Source organism: Lygodium microphyllum, chromosome 18 (assembly GCF_053477565.2).
Source record: "Lygodium microphyllum isolate KBCC chromosome 18, Lygodium_microphyllum_v1.1.10, whole genome shotgun sequence".
NCBI classification, from domain to species: Eukaryota; Viridiplantae; Streptophyta; class Polypodiopsida; order Schizaeales; family Lygodiaceae; genus Lygodium; species Lygodium microphyllum.
The window spans coordinates 11,416,846-11,439,383 of NC_141152.1; positions in this window are offsets into that span (position 1 = coordinate 11,416,846).

The following is a 22,538-nucleotide window of genomic DNA, read 5'->3' on the forward strand; positions in this document are numbered from 1 at the left end:
TTTCGAGGACAATGCAAAGTTGGGGTTGATGATCTTTTTCCTGCATAGAGTAAACTAGGGTATCGTCAAAGAAGACGAGTACGAAGTCATCAAGATAGGGCTAAAGATATCCTGCATTAACGTGTTGAAGGTAGCAGGAGCATTTGTCAGCCCGAATGACATGACTAGGAATTCAAAGTGTCCATACCTTGTGCTGAATGCCGTCTTTGGGATATCTTCTTCCTTGATTCTTATCTGATAATATCCAGACCTGAGATCTATCTTGGAGAAGACCTTTAACCCTAGAAGACGGTCAAGAAGTTAATCTATTCTTGAAATGGGGTATTTGTTTTTAATGGTCGATTGATTCAACCCTCTGTAGTCAATGCATAGCCGAAGCGTTCCATCTTTCTTCTTCTGGAATAGCACTGCAGCTTCCCATGGCGAACTGCTAGGATGGATGTAGCCTTGGTCTAACAATTGCTTGAGTTGCTCCTTTAGCTCAATGCTTTTGGGATGGACATCCTATGTGGTCTCTTTTCGATTGGTGCATCTCCTGGCACTAGCTTGATTTCGTGATCGACTTCCCTTTGAGGAGGAAGTTTAGTCACCTCTTTAGGAAATACGTCTGTGTATTCCTTCAACCATGAAGGTTCTTCCCTAGATTCCTGATCCTGATCTAGCTTATTTAGCTTAATCAAATAGACAGGTAGCCCCTTCCTAACTCCTTTTATTATCTGTGTTGCTTTTACCAGCTGAATTTTTGGCTTACCAACCTGTCCTTGAGTTGTAACTAGTTCCCCTTCAAAATTTTGAAAGGAGACTTGGCCCTTCCCATAGTAAATGTGGGCATAATTAGGTATTAGCCAATCCATTCCGAGCAAACATTCGTGGACACCTAGGGTCATTACCCTGAATTTGACCGAATTCAAATTTCCACCGAGTAGGAATTTCACCTTAGCAACTTGCATGGTACAAGAGACCTCACGACCATTTGCTAATTCCACAACTAAGATAGGTGCATCTTTTGTGGTTATTCCTAATCTCTTTGCACAGACTGGTGAAATGAAGGAATGTGTACTGCCATAATCAATCAAGGTTTTGAAGCTTCTACCTTGATAATCTGATGGAGTTTGAATCACTGAGAATTGGTGAGTCGGGCCTTTCTTGTGAAGAGCGGCATGAACCGCTGCCCTCTCAATGTCAGCTTCCATGGATGGATCTTCTTCATCACTTAGTTCCTTGTTGGCAACACTGGAGGTTCTCCTTCTGGCCATGACGGTGGCTCCTTGGGCATGGGCGGCTCCTTGGAATGGCCCTTGACATTGACCTCTGCTAAGCTTGGGACATTGCCTTTTAAAGTGACCAGGCTCATTGCAATGGAAGCAACGGAGATTGCGGCCATTACCTTGTGTAGGAACGAAATTGTTGACGTTGTTGGCCCTAGCCTTCTTCCTTTGTCCCTGGTTTTGGCCTTGCACTCTCTTGGCCTGAGACCTAAGCATTCCCTTGTTCTGATCCCTGTAAAACCAAGTCCTATTATTCCTTGGCTTGGTCTGCACCTCCTGTATTATCAGTGCAGCTCGAATGAGTGCGTCTTGTAGGTCTGTTGGATGCATTGATTTCAAGCGGGTGTCAATGGGTGGATTTAACCTGGCACAAAACTTTGACACCTGTTGTGTCATATCCATTTGTGGCGTGTACTTTAAGAGAGAGAAGAACTTTGAATAATATGCATCCAGGGATTGACTGAGCTGCTTTAATTCATAGAATTCATTCATCTTCTGTGTGGAGTGGGGACTGAGTAATAATATGGAGTGGGGTCATGGATTTTCAAGAATCAATAGGTCATAGGAAGCTTAGGGTATCCCTTCCTTTGATACCCGTTTCTCTCATAGGAAGCTTAGGTCATAGGAAGCTTAGGGTATCCCTTCCTTTGATACCCATTTCTCTCATAGCGTCCTAGCACCTTAATTCTATCGGCAAGGATTATTCGAGTCACTTCCTCATACACATACTTGTTCTGCTTGACCTTTCAATGGTCGACATGTAGGGTTGCGTTTGTGTGAGCCTCGACAAAGATGAATAGCTTCACGATCTTTAAATCCTCCATCCACTTGATTCTCTTCAAGTTGGTCTGAAGGTACGCAAGTCAGTGGGCCGCTATGTAATATATTCCTGATTCACCTGTCCATCTCTATTCCACGTACAAGGGTGAAGGATTGTAGATACGGTCTAGAATATTCATCATGCCTAGCCTCTGTCGGATAATCCGAAGCACGCATTGCAGTCATAAACATAACCTGGAACACCAAGAATTTGTTCCATGCTTCGTGATTCTACAGGCAAGCATCCATAAGTAAGTAAGGAAATGTTCTTTACGGCAACATTGGTCTATTTTCCCTCATTAAGTGCCCTTGCAAGTATTAGATCCTGTTGGTTTTCTCTGATACCAACTGTAACGTGTCCCCCTGTCTACTTCTAGGACATGTCTTAGCAGCCCATCGGGAAGAGAGTCTAGAAAGTGCCGCCCGGCACTCCTAAGGAATGTCACGGGGTTTGCGATCTAGGACCTCCGGAGTCTTCCACGAAGCGGAAGCATTCTGGCCATTCCCATTTAGGACCGACCTGAATTAGGGTTTTCCTAATGGTCAAGTTCCTAGGAAGTAGCTAGTGTAGACGAACCACTTTACGTAGAAACATCAGGGTCGAAGCGGATTTATACTACGCTTGGTTCAAGGAGAATGGAAAATGAGAGGGATGCGAAGCTCGACCTCTCTGCCCGTAATAAGGCATAGTCCCATTCCATTCCCCTAAAACAACATAAATCGGGACTCTAGCTCTATAATTTCTAGGTCATTGTTACCTTGCTGTCAAATCCTTTGAGAAAAGTTCCCGGCCAACCGGGACCACTCTTCCTCGGTTGCTTTAGTTATCTAATTATCTACCACATTTAGTTTGACAAGCAAAAACAGCTTCCTTAATTAACTAATTAATCACTGGTTCCTTCACGTAACTTAAGCACTGACACAGAAAAACAATGCCAAACAAGTTCATTTTTTAACATTTGATCTTTATTTATCAAAGTCTTTGGAATACATCAAATAAACCTGCCCGAAGGCTATTCCAGCAATCCTTAGGGATCGCTATTCCAAGTTCTGCCCGTTGCCTAGTATGCGGGCCTCAAGATCCCATCTCGAGTCATGTCGACCTCTTGTGTAGGATCCGAGGGCAAGGGATTTACGGCTAGAGCCTCCCCTCACACCCAAGTGTCCTCCTGCTCCAAGTAGCACCCACAGAGAGACCTCTCGCGGCGGGTTCGATCTAGGTACCCGGCGCAACTAACAACTCCCTTGGATAGGGTCAGGCAGACAGTTGGAGGTAACTGAAAGTGCCTCTCCCTCCAGCCTTTTAACCTGAAGCATTATATATTTTTCCTGAATTATTTCCTTGAGCAAAGATGTAATGTGTCCACCTGTTCACTTAGAAGGACACGTCTTAGCAGTCCATCGAAAAGGCTGGTCTAGAAAGCTCCGCCAACACTCCCATGGAATGTCATGGGGCTTGCGATCTAGGACTTTCTGCGTCTGCCATAAGGCATAGTCCCATTCCGTTCCCCTAAAACAGAGTAAACCAGGATTATTATCATCTAGACTCTTGGTCGGCACCCTTGCTATTCATTTCCTTTGAAACGATCTCCTTGCTGTCCATTATGATTGAGAAAAGTTCCCGACCAACCGGGACCACCCATCCGTAGGACGGACCCATGGCCACATCCACCGCACTTTCCTCAAGTTGTTTTAGTTGTCTAATTACCTACCACATTTAGTTGGACATGCATCAAGCAGCTTCCTTAATTAGCCCGTTAGGCACCAATTCCTTCACGTAATCTTAACACTTGACATAGAAAAGCAGTGTCAAACAAGTTCCTTTTCAGCAAATTATCATATTTATCCTTGGAATACATTTATAAAGTCCAGCCCGCATGCTTATCCATAATCCGCCTGAAGGCTATCCAGCAATCCACAGGGATTACTAATCCAAGATTCCGAATGTAGACTAGTATGCGGGCCTCAAGATCCAATCCAAAGTCCCGTTGGCCTCTTGTGCAATGCAACTAGCGCTCAATGGAGAGACCTCACACAGCGGGTTCCGTCCACCTTCCTGGTGCAGCTAACAACCCCCTTGGTTAGGGTCAGGCAGACAGTCGGGGGTAACTGAGGCTGCCTCTCCCTTCAGGCCTTCAACCTGAAGCATTAGATATATTTTCATCTTTTAGTTCATTGAGCAAACAAAGCAAACAGTGCTCTTTAAACTGATACAAGCATAATCATTTTCAGTGGTCGTTTATTTGGCCAACTGCTAAGGAGTGAATCCTTCTCTCCGAATGCATCGAGCATTTGATCCGGGATCAATTGCGACTTGGCAAGATCCCCAAGGTTTTTTAAATATAACCCGTATGTCCTTGGGTTAGCACCATACCCTATTAACCTAACTTAACCAATACCTTAAGTTCTATTTTAACAGTAAATATGTTGCTCCAAACTATTGATTGGTCCTTTGCTTCCAAGCAAATATCTAATTCCCTTATCTTGGTCACTTTTTCCAAGAAAGGTGCTATAACAGGATGACTACTCATCCTCTTGCAAGATAAACTTGCGCAAAAATCTACCAATCTCATTCCGAGGAATTGGCCAGTCCCTTGTGATCAAACCACAAGATCATGTGACTCTGCAACTTGTTGCACAAGTGCCACATCTAAATCCATGGGACTATTTTACCCATCAAACGACGTTTTCTAATCATGGAATCATGATTAGATAGGAAACAGGGTTAGGGTGTCTTCATATCCAATCCGTTCCTGATTGCACTAGGCCGACATCGTCGGTCTTAGGGTTCCAACTCAATCCAAGTTTCATCTTTTCAACGAGTGATCCTTAGGGTAGAAACCCTAGATCGTTTCTTGCAAGTATGTCCTATTGTCCCTACATTCCGTGAATGTGGGCAGGGCTTTAGGATATGAGAGTTTCAACTTGGCAATAAGTGCGACTAGGTGACATCCTCAACATGCTAAACCCTAGTTAGCACTTGGGATATGTTGCATAGATTTAACAATTCCTAAGCGAGTCCTTTTCGGTTTAGGTGTTTAGGGTAAAAGAATGTACTTGTCTATTCCTAAAGATATTGTCTTGATCAAAGAGGGGAAAAAACTAGTAGTATTACGTCATAATTCATGTAAGCATGCGATTCATTTCCTCTAGACTCGCAATCCCTAACTTTTCTTGTTAAGACCAAGCACCTGTTAAAATTCGCATAACTTCCATTGATCCTACTAGGACATGCATTCATGACTCATGCTACTAAGCTTTTAGGGTTCTATGTTAAACAAACCATGCAACCTTTCCCTAACTTTATTTTTGAATGAAATATTCGTACGCTAAATGAGCATTACACAACCTTTCCTAACTACTTACGTAGTTGATTGAGATTTATGCCAATTGACTAGAGTTTAACCTACTTCATGCAGCTCTAGAATCATTTCCATGCCTTGCAAATTCCTACGGTTGTTAGCAATCTTATTTAATGAATCATTGCGAAGAAAGAGATGTCTAATAATGCGACATGCGATTTAATCTTTCCATGCATAATCGAAGTGTACTACAATAATTTCGACTTTGTAGTGATGGTCATTAGTTGATCTAGATTCAGTACTTTGCAATGCATAAAAACATCTTGCTAAGAATGCATAGACATCTTATGTTCTTTTTTTCATCCGTTTCATTGAAAAAAAATACAAATGACGAATCTTCAATCGTGAGTTATTTCCCTTAAAATAGCCAATGTATTTCAATTGCAAAAGTGCATCTTATCAAACTAGGAGGATTTAACAAGCATAAGCGCAACCTAATTCCATGAATTAACCATGTATGTTTGTAATACTTCGACATAAATCAAGAAATAGGAAGAAAACCTGGACTTGTGGGTTCGATGAAATGTCCACATGAATGTTAAGAGATGATCCTCTTGCGGTTGCGCCTTGTTCCTTTTTAGGGGCTATTGTGAATTTGACCTTCTTGCCTTGGCCGTAGTCTTATGATCTTGGCCCGTTCTCCCTTGTATGTGCGAATCCCTTTGAGGTACGGCTTCTTGACCAAAGTATCAACTTGCAGAATTGGGCTTTGGAAGGCCTTAACGTTCGGAGTTTGGGTCTTCTTTCTTTTGGAAAAGAGGGATTCATGAGTGGGTTCTTGCAAAGGCCTTGCGGAAACGGAGGCTTGGGAGATTCTTCTCTTGAAATTCTGGCTAGGAAGGGTTGTATAGCTTTGCGAAAATGGGGATTTATAAACTTCTCATTTGCTTCAAAGTCAGGATGGCTTATTGAGAATCTAAAGGGACTTATGGGAGTCGCAATGGGAAGGGGGTTTAAGGGAAACTGGGGGCTAAAATGTGCTTGTGGGAATTGCAATGGAAAAGGGGTTTTAAAGAAACCTGGGGGTAAAATGTGCTTGTGGGGGAAATCCACGGGAAGGGTCTTAAAAAGAAAAGAAAACCCAGGCTATGGTGGCTTTTGGGGGATGCAAGGGGGAAAAGGGGGCTTAAATTTTGGGGGGTAAAAAAACCACTTTATAGGGAGCAATGGAAAAGGGGGCTTAGAGAGCCCCCTTAGAAGCTTCCAAGAAGCTTCTTGGAAGCTTCTGTGGCCATGTGCAATCAATGTGGAAGAGGAGACGATGATTTGATGGCGGCTCTTGGCGATTGGATGGCGGCTTCTGGTGATGGCAATGGCGACTCTTCTGCGGCAACTCCTCCCTCCTCACGGCGCAACTCGGAGCGACGTAGCTCTCCTCTCTCTCTCACGGTCCATCAGCCTCACGACTCTTCTCCTCCTCCACCCCATAGAGGGGGTTTATATAGGACAAGGGGGGGAAGAAGGTTCCCTCCCCTACGTGGCCCCCTCCTGCATGAATTCTTCCCCTCCACCTCTAAGTTTTCCCATTATAGCCCCATCCCTTCCCTCAGCCACGCATCGGCTGGGGGAAGGTAATTAAATTTTTTTTGCATTTAACCTATTATTATCCTCTTCTCCTCCTCCCAAGAGGATGTTCACCTGCGGTTATGCGGGTTCTTTTACTTCGGTCCTGTTTTGCTAGTGGAAAGTCATGATACTTTGTGTCCAACTTAAAGATTTCACCGTCGGTAACTTCCATGTTGGAATTTGTCATTTGCATGAGACTCGCGCGGGCTAGTAATAATTTTTCAACATAAATATTACAAAAGAAGTACAAACAGTGCACCTGAGTGTACAATCACAAGCATTCCAGTGGTCATTTCTACGGTCAACTGCTAAGGTGTGATTCCTTCTCCCCGAACGCTTCCAGCATTCGATCCTGGATCAATCATGACTTGGCAAGATCCCAAGGGTTTCTTTAGCTGAGTTGCTTGTTTATCCTCTTTCCTTGGGTTAGGGTTTATACCCTATTGACCCAAATGGTCAATACCTTAGGTTTCCTTATATTAAGGTCAATAAATCCTGGACAACCTCGTCACTCTAACTTGGTTGTTCAACTGCTTTCTTGGCAATTCATAACTCTCCTAGCTTGGCAAATCAATCCCAAGGAAGGGTGATGTAGCAGGATGACTACTCATCCTCTAGAAAATTAGACTTGTACTTAGAACTCGCCAAAATTGGTCTAAGGATTGGCAATACTATTTCATGGTTTAGACACAAGACCATATGACGTTGCAGCTTGTTGCACGAGATAGGTGTCAGCACTTGACTTGTGGGGATTACATCTTTCTTCGTACGGTATTTCTTGATCAAGATATGGGGTTTGGGAGGCCGATTGACCCAATCCAAGCTCTAACCCTACTAGGCCAATAAACGTTTTGGCCCTAGGGTTCCTAAATTCCTTGCGGGAGTCTAGCATTTGTCCAACTGATCCTTAGGGTGAGAACCCTAGATCGTTCTTGCACGGGTGGTTAGATAGTCCTAACATTTGGAGAATATGGGTAGGACCTTTGAGATCGGAAATATTAGATCAGCATCCTAAGTGCGATACTAGGGAGAATTTTAACATTGCTTAATCCTACCTAGCACATTGAGGTGACCGTCATATGTTAACTGATCATACCTTTATAAATTTCATGTAAGCTACTCAATTATACGCGAATTACTTAGTTGATTTAACTAACCTACGATTTAAGACGATCTTCCCTTTTAAAGATGCAAATACTTTCTTCTAAATTTGCAAGTACTTTCCCCTAAAAGATGTAAGTAACTGCAAGATAGGTGAGATGTATCATTCCGTGTGAATATGAAAATTCAAGACCATAGACCTTTTTGCAACTATAGGATCTATAGTGATCTTTTCTTTTCCTTGCCTTATGCTATAATGATTGACATTCAGAGTTAACTCTTATAAACCCTACATTGAGGCAACGAAAAGCTTTAATATTTTTAATGAAGATGCATTGAAACTTTGATACAAGAACTCCACGCATGAGAGAATGCCATGAGTCCATTATTGATTTAATCCTTCCTTTAGCACTTAACAACCCAACCTAAAATGTAACTATCATCGCATGCAATTTGCAAAGTTCATAAATCCTTTGCATGCATTACGACTATTCGTATATCATTTAATGACTGTCTACGATTATCTTCTACATGAGCCACAACCAATAATTTATTTTAAAAGTGCATTGTGTGACATAAGCCCTATCCTTTGCGAGATGCAACAAGGATGAAGTCTTAGCATGATATCATCTTTTAAGTTAAGCATAATAGGTTCAGAATTTCAACTACCCTTGACCACGAAAGTGCAAGCAATTGCAAATACTCGACATGCAACTAAACTTTGTAGATCGAATAAGTATATAAATTTCCCAATGCATTTAAACTTCCCTACGAGAATTAAAACTTCCTTAATGCATCCTTTCCATGTGGGGTTAATTTCGGAACCTGGGCATTCAACACCGGGGCGTTGTCCACTCTCGTACTTTGGGTGGAAGCTCCCGCGTGTGCTCCTCTTGTCTTTTGCTTAGGAGCCATTAACACAGTAGATTTCGACGCAACAAATCTTCCTTGACTCCCTCTTACCTCTCCCTCTATATTCTTTCTTTTCAACATAAGGGTGTAGTAAATGAGTGACAAAGGTGCCCAATAATTATACTTTGAAGCTTTCTATAAAGCCTTCTAAGGCTCTAATTCTACCTCTATCCTTCTTGTATTCCTAACATTAGTATTTTGATGGTGGTGAGGGTGTTAACTCACCTCTCTCTCTCTCTCTCTCTCTCTCTCTCTCTCTCTCTCTCTCTCTCTCTCTCTCTCTCTCTCTCTCTCTCTCTCTCTCTCTCTCTCTCTCTCTCTCTCAGCACTTGATAAACTTATAGGGTCTACAATATCTCAAACTTAGCTTCTTGAATTTACCCAAGGATCATGAGCTCTTCTTGGGCTAGACACAAAGAAACACCATGCCCCCTTCCTTCAAGAGTCATTCTTGTCTCCCTACATCAGCATGTGCCTTCTAATGATCCTTAGCATCTTGAATATATTGCCTTATTACCTTAACTTGCTCATCCATTTCTTTTGGCATCGTCTTAGAAGCTTCAAATTTTAGGGTTGGATCGGAGAAGTTGAGCGGAGTCAAGCAATGTTTCCCATATAAAGCCTAAAATGGAGTCATTTTGGTGCTCTCATTGTACAAGGCATTGTAGGCAAATTCCAAGAAGGGTAAAGGATCTCTATAGTATTATGCCCTTAATATGTCTTCAATCACTTGATCAACTTCTTTGTTTCACCAATCACTTTATGGAGTATAAGTTGTAATAAAACACAATTGCCACCAGATGGGTTCAAACAAACTTTTTTAGAATCAAGAGGTGAATAAGAAGTCTCAATCTCACTAATGATTCTCTTGGGTAGGCCATGAACCTTCAAAATTTTCTCAAAAAATAGCCTTACAATGTTAGAAGCCTTATGAGTTATCTTGACAAGAATGAGATGGGCTACTTTAGTTGGCATATTTACAATCACCATGATAGAAGTATATTACCCTCCTTGAACTAAGGGAAATCCTACTACAAATTCCATGCTAATGAATTCCCATTTCATTTGGGTGATGTCAAGTTGTTGAAGTCTCCTTGGCACCTTGACACATTCTTCCTTCACCCTTTGGCAAGTTAGGCATTGAATTACATACTTAAGCACATCGTTGCTTAGTTTTTCCTAGTAGTGACTCTTCCTGACTATGCTAAGTGTCTTTGCATAATCAAGGTGTCTTGAAAATGGGAAATCATGAGCTTCCCAAAGAATATTTTTTTGTAGCTCATGACTAGCTAGAATACATAACCTTCTTTTAAAATACACAAGTTCCTCCCCAATAGAGAAGTCTTGATACTTAATCTATGACTTAGGGTTTTGATCCTTAAGTTGAACATCCTATCTTAGTTGCTGATGCTTTAGGTCTTTCTTTGCTTCTTTGTTTGCTATTTAAATGATGGAATTACCAGGCATTGATACTATATAGGCCAATGATTCTACTCTTGAGGGCTCTTCTAAGATGAGAATGTTAAAGATTTGCGGCTTAGTGCATCCATTATCACATTCTCTTTTTTTGGCATATATTTGATTTTTCAATCATATTATTGTAGGACTTCAATCCATCTTTGATGCCTCATATTTAGTTTCTTACACGGTAAAATTTAGCAACAAAGCTTTACTTATATAGGGACTCATATATTTCATACAATAGACTTTGTTGTACACCACACTAGTTTCTATTATATTGAAAAAAAAGGTAGAATAGATTATTCATAGGAATATTAGTGGCAACACAACATATCGAGTATTATACCCTTTTTGTGCCTCTAACATGGACATAGTATTTTGTGCGTTTGATAACAATAAGACCATTATCATTTTAGGAGTATTTAAATCTTACACCTCAAGAAGATCAGTCCATCAAGGATATCTTCAAGCATTAAAACTTGGGCTCTTCTTTGTTGAAACCTCGATTTCTTAGCTGATCTTACAATTTGTTATGAAGCTAATAACTATTGTGCATAGAAGCTATTGTTAATAATATGTCTTTAGTCTCTTTCATGAAGGCACACAAATTTACTCGAGTGATTTGTAGTTTTATTATTTGTGATTTGCACTTAGCACGTAAATGGGCAATGCTAGTAGTAATTTGCATTATCATTCTCAAAGTGTCCAATAAATGCAAATCACCAACAATACAAACTGAGTAACACTCAATGCATGTTACTAGAGCAATGCTAAAATCACAAGCACTAACTGTAAGGTACTTGATAATTAAAAAATGAGTTATAACAATGATGACAAGATGCCTGAGTAACACTAACGATAAGTAAGAATGGGGACTTGGCTAAGCAATTAGGTTTTCCATGAAGAAGAGCCCAATGCTTCTTAGCCTTTTGAACAAAACTAATCACCTACAATTAATCTTCCTAACATTGATTGGAGTTTGTGGTGTGATTGGCAATTTGGCCCATTGCTAGACCCAAAGTCCTTCGAAGTGCGAAAAGTGGTATATTGATCCCTTTATCTCCTAAATATGGTTAATTGATCGTGCAAGTACTACATGGTAGACTCACATGTATGATGTAACCTTTCCCTCTCGAGTCTCGGCTACTCTTCTTGTGTACAAAGCCTAAATTCGATGGGGCTCAATTTTCCACGTACCTTTCATTTATTTCGATTAAGCTTTAAACTGTTTAGATATCTCTAGGTAAGTTATACATACTAGCGTTCCTAGCGCGCTTCGCGCGCAAGGAACGCTATCCTGCTTCGCGGCAGCTTCGCTGCCACGAAGCGGAGTGCGAGGGAAGTGAAGCTACCATGCGATCGCACGGTAGCTTCACTTCCCTATCGCACAGTGGATAATGCTATCACAAAAACATCGCATGCTTACTCTCCTCTACTCACAACCCCTCTATCTCTCATCCCATTTACACCTCCCCCCTCTATCCACACTCACTCAATCACTCGCAAATCAATTGCATTCAATGGAGTCGAATGCACTATGTCTGGAACATCTCTCTCTCTCTCTCTCTCTCTCTCTCTCTCTCTCTCTCTCTCTCTCTCTCTCTCTCTCTCTCTCTCTCTCTCTCTCTCTCTCTCTCTCTCTCTCTCTCTCTCTCTCTCTCTCTCTCATGTATAAAAGGCCAAATATGCATTTGCATCAAGGAGTACATAGACTCATATATACATGCAATGACCATGCACCAAACTTATAGACCTGTATCTATACTTGCTCTGCATAACAATTAGAAACAACTTGTATCCTTGGATGTTACAATGAGAAATAACATTCCTACGGTGAAACGAACCACAAATAAAAGATATATGAGCCACACCACAAATTTAAGTTTGTCCAAGCATTGCATGCAAACTCCCAGTATTAATAACCCACATAGGTGAAGCAAAGCCCGAAACCAAAGTTTCTTTTAGAGACTGCACCAATAACCTTGCACCACAATTTCAAGTATCAACAAACCACAAAGTGTCACTCCTTGATTGTGCCTATGCATCTACATCCAAATGTTACAAAAAAATTTACAGTTCCCATAGTCTAACCAAAACGAAGCTTTTCTTTCTTTGAGAAATAATTGGAAAATTTTCCACTCTCCAACATAGCATGGCCAGGCAAAGCAAGTCCCATCGCCACTCTTCATCTTGTTGATGGTACAGGGGACATAATAGTATTTCCGCTCTCCAATATAGTATGGCCAGGCGAAGCAAGTCCAATCGCCACTTAACATTAAAACAACAACACCTGCTATGCGCAATAGCTAGAAGTAGCTCTTCATGATCATTCGACGTTACAATCAGAAATAACATTGCTATGCTGAAATGAACCACAAAGTGTAAGCATATCCAAGCATCAAATACAGATAGGTGAAGCAAAGCCCAAAACCAAACCTTGCTTCAGAGTCGAAAACTTTGTACCATAAATCCAAGTATCAACAAACCACGAAGTACCACTTCTTGATTACACCTATGATAAGTAGATATAGATACATATCTACATCCAAACGCTACAAAGATGTTGAAACTTTTCATCGGGCCTAACCAAAATGAAGCTTTCTTTTCTTTGAGGAATCACTGGGGAAAGTTCCATTCTCCAACACAGCATGCTCAGGAGAAGCAAGTCCCATTGCCACTCTTCGTCCCGGTGATGGTACAGGGGACATGATAGTCTTTCCTCTGTTTCTTGCACCTAAAATTTTAAAAGCTCAAACGTAAATATGAACATATCCAACAATTGACAAAGATCACTTAACATTGGAATAACAATACCTGGCTTAACACTTGCAAACCCCTTGGCAGGCATTGTCATAGCTTGATGTAGCGTCACAAAACAACTGAGGTCCTTAAATTCATACGCCGACCACCCCCTTGGTATTCTATCAATGTGAGATCGCCGAAACCTCTTGTCCTACTCAGCTTCACCCATATGCACTCGAAAGCATTGAGTATACCCACAATGCACCACCTCAATAAATACTGGAAGTAAAATCTCTATGTTGACATCATCATACAAACGCTCAATGACCCTTGCAAGCGTTCTTCTTATAATATCATCCGTTGTCACTGCGCGCAAGTTACACTGCAGTTCCTTCTGATACTCAGAAGCTGGATAATAACCCCAGCTTGGAGTAAGCATCTGCAAAAGTCAAGCAAACACTTATATACAGTGCAGGGAATATATACTCAATTACCATCGAGTATATGCCAACCGAATACAGCTTTGAGGCTATCTCACCTACACACTAAGCAAGGACTACGAAGCCATCAAAATTCAATAGATACATCTCTAAAAAAATGCATACATATCTTCCACTCTCCAAAAAACTCATCTCCGTATGCATCTTTGCAAAAAAGCAATGCACCTCATTGCATCTTTTGAAGTACCTCCTTGCACACAATGTTCATCGTGACATTCACAGTGCTTCCATCCTCATCTAATAACACCCTCACACCACATGAGGATTTCACCCTTGAAAATGCAACATACAACTGTCCATGTGTAAATACTGGTGTCTTTAAGTAAAGACCAACAACAGACAATGTCTGGCCTTGCGACTTATTGATTGTCATAGCAAAGGCCAATCGAATAGGAAATTGCCTCCGCCTCATAGCAAACGGAAACTGCAAGTTGCTAGGAATAAAAGTGATCCTAGGAATAAAAACTCGCTCCCCTACATTTGTCCCTGTTATTATTTCAGTATCTATCACTTTTTTATTGAATGCCTTACACATCAACCGTGTACCATTACACAAACCTTTTGCTGGATTTAAGTTCCTAAGCAGAATAATAGGTGCATTCATCTTTAGCAACAATAGATGGGGAGGAAATCCACCTCCAAGATCCAGTGTATTTAAATACTCTACAGAGTATAAAAATGAGCTATCACCTGTCTCTGCAATTGAATCCGCACTATAGTACTGTATAACTTCTCCTGGTATCGATTGCAATGCACAATGATTCAAAGAAGCCACCTCCGTATTCCGTGCTGCAAGTATAGCACGCTCACTAAAATATGCCCCAAAGTCTCTCACCACGGATACTTCACCGTACACACTATTAACCAAGGTTTCAATAGAGCACCCTTTCAATACCATGCTAGATGGAATATGTAACTTATCACGAATCAAGCTATCATGATTTAGAGCCCCTCCTTGCAAAACGTTCCAGCACTCAACTATAGTAGAACACATCTCTTTATACCCCCTCCGATCATGTCTTGCCATTTGAGCCCTAAGCCTAGCAATTTGTCGTCGTCTATATCGTGTAGAGTTGAGTCTATGCCTATGAATACGCAACACATAATCCCTGCTAGTTCTCTGATTATTTAATCCCATATTGTTTGGATTCTCACAGAGCCTGCACATCAAGAGAAAACATGCATTATTTCAAGGAGAGACTTGATTGGGAATAGTATATTTTCAAAAAGACTTCAAAGCAGAATCAATCTAGAATCACATAATCCAAAAAATACTACGACAATTTAAATCATCACAATCCTCCTACGTGCAAGGAACAATGATAGTCAAAATTAGAATCATCATATATTTTTATATATCCTATACAATTAGATATATCTAACCCAAAGAAAAAAAAAGCTATATATAACCGACGAATGATCCCCCAACCTATAACTCAAACCCAAACATTACTCTTCAACATTAATGCGCAATAAACTATAAAGCGTTAGGATTTTTAAATCAATGAACTATTCTCTATAGATTGCAAGACATAATAAGTATTTCTATAGATCAAACCTCAAGAAAGAGACAATATACTTAAAAATAAAAATGTACTTAATATTTACAAACTCTTGAAAAGAGAAAAAATACACAATCTTATTCAAATACATAGCAAGTTCCTAGACATTGAAACATATTTTTCAGAAAATATTACTCTTTGATACGTACTACATTGCAAAAATATTACTCTTTGATACGTACTACATAGCAAAAACCAATGAAGTTTTCTCTCTAGATTGCAAGACATAATAATTATATCTATAAATAAACTACTATAGATATAGATCAATAAATTGAACCAATAAATTAAACCAAATACTGGAGAGAGAGAGAGAGAGAGAGAGAATATTACAATTAGACCATAGAATTCTTACATTAAAACCATAGAGAGAGAGAGAGAGAGAGAGAATATCACATCGTTACATTAAAACCAATATAAGCTTCACAAAAAGGAAGTACACATCATTACAAAAAAAATATTGGTCCAAGCACTTCCAAGCAAGATATAAGCGAGACGATAATAGATCATAAGCCTCAGCCAAGCAAATCCTCCTCAATTGGGACCGTTCATTTGACGACTCAATTGTTGTAGCAAGGCATTGAACCTATTAACATTCATTTGGAACTGCAAAAACGGTAGCTGACAACCCCTCTGGCAAATCATAGGCTCGCGATCATCTCCATGCCCCCAAAACGATGCCCACATATCATTCAACAACAAATTCATCAACCTACTTGTCTCAGAGACAATTGTTGAAAGTTCCCTTACTTCACCGCCCAAACCACTCGAGACTTGTTGAAGAACACTCTGGGTGTGCTTTGTCTCGCACACAACACCATATAAACCCTTAGCTTGTTCATGCAACTTTGCAGAGTAAATAGCAAGTGCATGATTGACACGTGTGGATAAACTCGTCTGCAATTCCATCAACTCATTCATCTTGGTCTCGAGGCGTTTAAACTCCAAAGAACTTGAAGCAGCCTTTGTGTTTCTTCGGATCGTTGATGTCCTTGTGGATTTACTAACATGCCCTCCCTGTTGCCTCGCCACTTCTTTCATCTTTCGCACATTAACTTTATTCACTCTATTAAACTCCACATTTTGGCTGCAACAAAATACACAAATGACTATCTTCCAAAAAAGAACAAAATAGCTTGGTGAAAATACAATTATTAGAATAACAACTATCTCCCATACCCATGCGAACGAATCCAAGCAGGCAAGCGTCGAAGAGATGATGTTGTCACTATTTTCTTTGATTCAACCAAATCAATTGCATTCAATGGAGTCAAATGCACTATGTCTGGAACATCATCCATAGCTTTGCTTTGTTCCATGATGACTGCACGAAACTTTCAATAGAGTATAAGAGTCCCAATAGAGAAATCTCAAATCTCAAAGCCATTGAAGACAAACACATTTCCAACTGAAAACCCTAAATCGAAAGTGTGTTGGACTCCAAGACAAAAGAACAGTCATACACGAACACGTGTAAATAATCATGCATGGGCACACACATACACAGTGCTCACCAAAATCCAATTAATGATTCCCCTCTTCAATGGATGTCCATTCATCCACATGTGCACATGACACTCACCAAATATATAGCCATGCCTTACCTCCTCTCCTCTCTCTCTCTCTCTCTCTCTCTCTCTCTCTCTCTCTCTCTCTCTCTCTCTCTCTCTCTCTCTCTCTCTCTCTCTCTCTCTCTCTCTCTTTGTGCAAGCCCTACTAATGGATGTTCATTCGTTTAGATCCATACATAGATCTTGGCAAAGGCTCGAACGTGTTAAAGATCCAAAGATGAATACCAAGGTGAAAATATGAAAATCTAAACTATTAAAATGAGATCAAAAATAAAAAAATCTTAATAATTTGGAAGAGATAGACAATGTTTATTAAAATGGAGATTTTCATCAATTTAAAAAGTCTTTACACAACTAATTTAAAAAGTCTTAAAAAGATTATATATATCAAGTATGTAGCGATTTTCAATTTGGAAGAGATAGACAATGTTTTTCAAAATGGAGATTTTCAAGGATGTGCTTATGCAGCGGTGACTCATCCAAGTTAACATTGCCAAAAACCTATCCAGATAAACTTTGAAAGAAGCAAATTGCATATCAAGGGCAATGCTCTCGAGTGAAAGGGAATGAACCCACATGGTGATTCATCTGGGTTAACATTGCCGAAAACCTATTAAGGGAAACTTTCAAAGAAGTAAGTTGCACATCAAGGGAAACATTTTCATTCTTGTGAGCAATTAACTCACATACGCCATCCTCTATATGACCAGCACTGTCAATAAGATCTTTCATCTTCTCATCATGATCATCCAAGGATCCAATACGTGGCCAATACTTTCGGACATGCTCATATATCTCGCCCATGTAACCCTTGATTTCTTCCAACTCATCCTGTATCCTCACCCCATCACAAAGGTTCCCTTCATATTTCTCCTCCAAAATTCTCTCAATCCTCTGTAGACGGCTATCAATGCTTTCACCAAGAGAAATCGAAGCCCTTTGACGTCGAAACAGTGCCTTTACTTGCTTCTCAAGCCCATCCAAGCGATGAATGAATCTCAAAAAACTAAAAAAACTTTCATATCCTCCAACATGCCTAAGTGCACGACGAATTGCCTTCCTCCTTACACCTCTTTCCCTTTGCACACATTCATTTGCACACTGGGAGCACACTGCACAACATTTGCTACAGACGCATTTTTTTCCTCCATGCTGCGCAAAACACATACGTCAACATCCAAGTGCATATCAACTATTCTTATCTTATCTTAAAAATTAGAAACAGTGGAAGATCCTAGATGACATTAGATTAATTTAGATTAACTTCCAATGCATTAAATTTAAACATACGTGCATTAACTTCCAATGCTCAAACAGTGGAAGATCCTAGATGACATTAGATTGACTATAAAATAGAATTTGCTATAGTAAGTAGCATCTAAAGTGAGGTTTCAATTTGTTTATCCCACACAGGACTCAAGTGGGTCTTCAAGATGCATTTGGATTAGATTTCAAGCAAATTCTCATGGCTTCCTAATTGAGAGATTAGGCTTTTTGTCACAATGGATGTATCCATTTTATAATGAGACGCATTTTTTTCCTCCATGCTGTGCAAAACACATACGTCAACATCCAAGTGCATATCAATTATTCTTATCTTATCTTAAAAATTAGAAATAGTGGAAGATCCTAGATGACATTAGATTAACTTCCAATGCATTAAATTTAAACATACGTGCATTAACTTCCAATGCTCAAACAGTGGAAGATCCTAGATGACATTAGATTGACTATAAAAGAGAATTTGCTATAGTAAGTAGCATCTAAAGTGAGGTTTCAATTTGTTTATCCCACACAGGACTCAAGTGGGTCTTCAAGATGCATTTGGATTAGATTTCAAGCAAATTTTTCTCATGGCTTCCTAATTGAGAGATTAGGCTTTTTGTCACAATGGATGTATCCATTTTATAATGAGACGCATTTTTTTCCTCCATGCTGCGCAAAACACATACGTCAACATCCAAGTGCATATCAACTATTCTTATCTTATCTTAAAAATTAGAAACAGTGGAAGATCCTAGATGACATTAGATTAATTTAGATTAACTTCCAATGCATTAAATTTAAACATACGTGCATTAACTTCCAATGCTCAAACAGTGGAAGATCCTAGATGACATTAGATTGACTATAAAATAGAATTTGCTATAGTAAGTAGCATCTAAAGTGAGGTTTCAATTTGTTTATCCAACACAGGACTCAAGTGGGTCTTCAAGATGCATTTGGATTAGATTTCAAGCAAATTCTCATGGCTTCCTAATTGAGAGATTAGGCTTTTTGTCACAATGGATGTATCCATTTTATAATGAGACACATTTTTTTCCTCCATGCTGCGCAAAACACATACGTCAACATCCAAGTGCATATCAACTATTCTTATCTTATCTTAAAAATTAGAAATAGTGGAAGATCCTAGATGACATTAGATTAACTTCCAATGCATTAAATTTAAACATACGTGCATTAACTTCCAATGCTCAAACAGTGGAAGATCCTATTTGACATTAGATTGACTATAAAATAGAATTTGCGATAGTAAGTAGCATCTAAAGTGAGGTTTCAATTTGTTTATCCCACACAGGACTCAAGTGGGTCTTCAAGATGCATTTGGATTAGATTTCAAGCAAATTTTTATAATGGCTTCCTAATTGAGAGATTAGGCTTTTTGTCACAATGGATGTATCCATTTTATAATGAGACACATTTTTTTCCTCCATGCTGCGCAAAACACATACGTCAACATCCAAGTGCATATCAACTATTCTTATCTTATCTTAAAAATTAGAAACAGTGGAAGATCCTAGATGACATTAGATTAATTTAGATTAACTTCCAATGCATTAAATTTAAACATACGTGCATTAACTTCCAATGCTCAAACAGTGGAAGATCCTAGATGACATTAGATTGACTATAAAATAGAATTTGCTATAGTAAGTAGCATCTAAAGTGAGGTTTCAATTTGTTTATCCCACACAGGACTCAAGTGGGTCTTCAAGATGCATTTGGATTAGATTTCAAGCAAATTCTCATGGCTTCCTAATTGAGAGATTAGGCTTTTTGTCACAATGGATGTATCCATTTTATAATGAGAAAAGTCAAGGATCAAAGCCAACGCCACAATGACCAGTGAGTTGGTATTTTAGGTGGTGCACCTAACATTGCATGGTGCACACCAACTAATATCCTTTCTTAGAAAATCATACCCCACCCATGCCAATGAAACTATAATTCACACACTAAACAATCTCCTAAGTTTAAAAACGTCAATAACAATTTTTAATGCCATGAAGGGCTACCACATCCATGCCAACCCCACAAATCGCAATGAGTTGATCCGAAGGATAGTTGTATCTCTCAACAATGAAAGTCACGACCACGAATAAGTAAATAGTAATATAATTAACAATAGCTTTCTAAGTTGAATAATGCCTTACGAATTGCAATCAATGAGGCAAAGGATAGTTTACCCACATATCCTAAAACGTTTATCTTATCTAATCTAAATAAAATAAGACCACAATAAATTACAAATTATAAACTAACAATAAATAAACTAATAAACAATACAACAGTAATCATCATCATCATCATCATCATCATCATCATCATCATCATCATTATCATTATTATTATTATTATTATTATTATTATTATTATTATTATTAATTAGATAAACTAATAATATCTAAACAATAATAAACTAATAATATCTAAATAAATAATAATAATAATAATAACATCAATAACAATAAACAAAAATAATAATAAAATAATCATCATAATTAAACTATAACTATATAACTATTAATTAATAATTAATAATTTAATTTAATTATAATATTAAACTAATAAACAATACAACAACAATCATCATCGTCATAAATAAACTAATAACTAATAATATCTAATCTAAATAAAAAACAACCAATAATAACAATAAACAATAATAATAATAAACTAATCCTAATCCTAATCATAATCATAGATCATAAATAAATAAATAAATAAATAATAATAACTAAACTTAAACTATAACTATTAATTATCTAATTTCTTTTCTAATTAATAATTAATTTAATTAAATTATCTAAATCTAAATTCTAAATCTTATATCTTATATCTTATCTTAATCACATCACAATAAAATAATTCATCATCATCATCATCATCATCATCATCATCATTATCATCTAAATCTAAACTAATTAGATATTATATATATATATATATAATATTATTATAATATCATCATCATCATCATCATCATAACAATAACAATAAGGTAATTAGTAAACTAATAACCTAATTAGATAACAATAAAACAATAATAATAATATCTAATTACATAGATATCACAATAAACTAATAAAACAATATCTAAATCTAAATCTTATTCTTATCTTAATCTAAACATCTAAACATCATCATCATCATCATTATCATTATCATCATCATCATCATATAAACTAATAAACTAATTAGATATTAGATATTACATAAAATGAACAATATAAACTAATTAGTCATCATCATCATCATCGTCATCATCATATTCATATAAACTAATTAGATAAAAAATAAAAAATAATCATATCATCATCATATAAACTAATTAGATAAAAATAAAAAATAATCATAAATAATCATATCATAATCATAAATCATAAATATTAATAACTAAAACTAAAATACAAACTAAATCTAATTAGATATTATATTTTTTAATTTAGATTTTATTATTATTATTATTTAGATTTAGATATATATTAAAACCAATAATAAAACTAATTAGTTAGTTAGATTAGATAACAATAAACAATAAACAAACTAATAAAACTAATTAGTTAGTTAGATAACAATAATAAATATAAATATAAATATAAACTAATTAGATATATATTATTTTATTATTTAGATTAGTTTTATTAGTTTATCTATCTAATCTAATATCTATCTAATATTTAGTAATCTATCTATCTATCTAATAAACTAACTAACTAACTAATTAGATTAGATAGATAACAATAAACTAATTAGATAACAATAAATAAACCAATAAACTAATTATTAAACTAATAAACTAATTAGTAAACTAATAAATAAACTAAGATATTATTTTATTATTTATTTTATTATTTAGATTAGTTTTATTAGTTTATCTATCTAATCTAATATCTAATAGTAGTTTATTAGTTTATCTAATCTAATATCTATCTATCTATCTAATAAACAAATAAACAAACTAATTAGATTAGATAGATAACAATAAACTAATAAAACTAATTAGTTAGATAACAATAAACTAATTAGATAACAATAAACTGATCAAACTAATTAGTTAGTTAGATAGTTCGATTAGATAAAGATAACAATAAATTAATTAGATAACAATAAATAAACCAATAAACTAATTAGTAAACTAATAAACTAATTATGTTAATGTTATGTTATGTTATTGTTGTTATGTTGTTATTGTTATTATTGATTATTAATTAACACATTAAAATTATTATTAATAATTATTAATTAACACATTAACATTAACATTAAACCAATAAAACTAATTAGTAATCTAATCTAATATCTAAAAATCTAAAAAATCTAAAAAATAAACTAATTAGATAAACTAATAAAACTAATTAGTTAGTTAGATAACAATAAACATAATAAA